The following is a 3,529-nucleotide window of genomic DNA, read 5'->3' as shown; positions in this document are numbered from 1 at the left end:
GATGATGATGATGATGATGATGATGATGATGATGATGATGATGATGATGATGATGATGATGATGATGATGATGATGATGATGATGGGATTTGCCATGGTCATATAACGTGTTATTCACACAGGTCTTTTTTCTTTCGTGAAATTGCTTTCAAGATGCCTCTGCGTGGTATCTGTATGCTTACCATAAAGTCAGCTGTGAGTGGAAAGATAGCTGGTTTTCACTTCCAAAACTGCAATTTGATCGGATAAAATGCCACTTGCAAGGAACGTTGGAATGACTGGTACGGAAGAATTCGAGTCAAGTGATCAAATCGAAAAGCACCTATGGGCGAGAAAAGCGTCCAAACTGGGGAAAAGAGATCAAGACGTGAGACTGTGAGTGTGATGAGGAAGAGAGGACCACAAAAGATTGTTCCATGAGGTTCTATTTTGATGGAGTTGGTTCGTATTCAGTCACCTGGTGACCACTGGTTTTGCTGGAAACTACAAGGGACGAAGGTTCCTGGGATGTGGTCCATTTTCCTAAACAACGAGGAGCCCTTGAGATGTTTCATTGAGATCTTTTGAGATCATTTGTTCCAAAATCCATTTTGATAAATGTTAAGCGACACGTGCAGATAGCTGACCTTTTGTTCTCTTTGCACAAACGTTTCCTCACATACATCCGTGTTTGAGGTGACCACAACTCAGCAACGAAATCAGCTATATTTCTCGGACTTTTGGTTCTGGATAGAAAGCTAGTTGCTTTTGTCGACGCTCCAATTTTCATGGACGAGTACATCCCGATAAATGCATCAGACTGACCGATTATTCGAAGACACACGTGACTGATTCTAATCAGACGGATATCGAGTTCATGCAACAAGAAATTTGAGGAGAGCGTTCGACTGCAACTTACTGGAACGATGCTATTTGAGTGTATCGTCCAGCTTGTATCGTCCATTGGTTTGACATTTGAAATTCCCCACGTTTCTTCTGTCCCTATTTGTAACCCCCGCCCCATTTTTGAGTTTAGTGCGTGTGTGTGTGAACTGGCGTTTGTTTGTCTTTACCTTTGACCTTGAGGTCATCCAGCCATTTTGTGGCCGACCTTGTGCACATGTAACTGTCTCACGTGGGTGCCTGTTTGTTCATTCGGCTTGTACTTTTATGGTGCACGAGTATCTGCTGTGGAGTGTTGTTGTAGCCAAAAGGTATCTTCGAGTGACACATAATATCAGAAGCTCCGGAAGAAGGGGAAAACAAAGTCGAAGCTGGGTTTCCATACGGTACTATTAATATAAATTCACAAAATATACAAACCTCGACAGAAGATACTCGTCCACAACAAATGGTCCACTTGGACTACAAAAGTACGATACCACCCCGCCTAAAGATATTTTGGTTTCCCAGTGAATTTCAGATCAATTTGGTTAGAATTTTGTTCCACTCATTCGGCTTTCCTTCCGACTGAATACATTTAGTTCCCAGTGGCGCAGTGTCAGATATTCCGTATAAAACTGAGATGCCCGAATCTTCGTTAGCAGGAACTGGTCCAGAGTTTGCGAAGCTCACTCACTGATTGGTGAAGTGTGTCAATCATAGACTGTATCAAGGAATACCCACTTTGGTTTCTGATTTATCATTTGACTTTGGACAGGCCTTTAAGGTGTATTTTGCACCGAGGGCCACTGACGCGGAATAGAAAACATCAGCCCCCAGTTGACACCAAAACGGTTGAGATCAAGCGGGGTGTGCTGCTTCTGGTTTTTTTTCGAAGAATCGCCTTCAACACGAGTTTCAATCGAGGAGATGTACTGAGTTACAGCTTCGACTTAATCAATATGCCTTAGTGTATTCCACAGCCACCTCTGATTACCACTTAACTGACAACTGTTCAGTTTTGACACAGACTTCATCAGCTATTCAAGGTCGGTCTCCAAAAATCGATACCAACCGACGAGAAATCTGATTGCGTGAATCTCCTGGATTATGCCAGATTGAGGGGGAGGAAGAACAATCCGCATGATTCGATGATGAAATGAGTCATACGCGACAATTCGTGTGAGAACAAATTGGAAGTAATTGGATTAGACGCATGCGCAAGAAGATTAATGATGTTCGCTAAGCCCAGTCTACGTGATTTTGAGGGGGAGAAGAACAATCCGCGTGATTTGATGATGAAATGAGTCATACGCGACAATTCGTGTGAGAACAAATTGGAAGTAATTGGATTAGACGCATGCGCAAGAAGATTAATGATGTTCGCTAAGCCCAGTCTACGTGATTGGTTTTCATTAACTTGGAGGTTTTATACATATATTCGGAGACCTCCCAAGTCTTATCACAAAACGTTACCCGTGGATGATCTAAACAGATTTCATAACGCAACATAAGTATTGGAAGGGATTAGGTTTCCACGAGGGATTCGACTGAATCTCTCGTTTACGATGTTGTACAACTGCATGTGCTGCACACAGGCCGCCTCATGTTTCAGTTGGCACGATATTCGAGATATCGCGGGGACTGAGCCTACCTGGAACCCAGCCGAATCTCTCGTTTATAATGATGCTTCAGGCAGTTTGGATTGAAGTAGTAAATGAGTTTGACTTAAACTCAAGGATTATGCCTACCTGTAGTCGAACGAAGAGCGAAACCGGTCGTTGGCTGTCGAAGTGTCTTCAGCAATCTTGTGAGTAGTTTTCTTTATGAAAATACACTGCGATATCTCGAATATGTAGAATGGAAACTCGGGGACTGCGCCTACCTGATGAGTCCCAAGAAGGGTGAAACCGATCGTGGGCTGTCAAAGAGTCTTCAGCAACCTTGTGAGTAGTTTCCTTCATGAAAATAGAGGGAAGTATTTTTTTCAAAAGTGGACAACTAAGCAGGGAAATGAACAGAGGACTCCACTGGAAGACATGATTATGACCTCAAATGCGGAGGCATTTGAAAGAAATTAGTACAGGGAGTACACGCATCTAGATACACAAAACCGCGAGGAGCAATGAAGTGGTATAGTTTCGTGATGGATATAGCGATTTCCCTGATCAGTAAGAAGACTAAGTGATTCCTGTCGAGTTTAACGTGGATCTGCTGCTTAGATAAAGTTTTAAGTGGTACAAATTATTTCGTTTGCACGATTCTGACCAGCCTTAGCAACTCAGGATACTTCTGCTGCAAACTTAAGGTTCTATCTTGTAATCAATTGGGTTCTGGGACCTCATTCAGGAATCAGTTCATGCAAATCAATATGTCCCGGTTTACCGTGGGTTTGTTGCAACCAACTGAATCATCTATTCGCTGCAATGGTTCAGTTATGCATATTTAATTTGAAAATCGCCCAGGGAGGGACAACCGAAAGTTTTGGGAGGATTCGCCTACGCATATCCCGTGAGAAATTTTGTTAAATACGTTTGGACAGTAATTCTCTTGTTACAGGGCGTTCATGCTAGCGAGTTTATCATCACCATCATCATCATCGTCATCATCATCATCATCCTCATCATCATCAATATCATCAACATCATCATCATCATCGTCATCATCA

At 42.6% G+C, this 3,529-nt stretch overlaps 1 protein-coding gene across 1 annotated transcript in view; it reads right to left on the bottom strand.

Annotated features, from left to right (window-relative positions):
• The window catches only part of T265_05731 (hypothetical protein), a gene marked incomplete at both ends in the record, with an annotated part of 39,339 nt that overhangs the window by 35,675 nt on the left and 135 nt on the right, over nucleotides 1–3,529 (bottom strand). The gene's annotated exons all lie outside the window — the stretch shown is intronic.

This window comes from Opisthorchis viverrini (genome assembly GCF_000715545.1).
Source record: "Opisthorchis viverrini unplaced genomic scaffold opera_v5_113, whole genome shotgun sequence".
Lineage (NCBI taxonomy): Eukaryota > Metazoa > Platyhelminthes > Trematoda > Opisthorchiida > Opisthorchiidae > Opisthorchis > Opisthorchis viverrini.
This window is presented reverse-complemented; position numbering and strand designations above follow the sequence as displayed.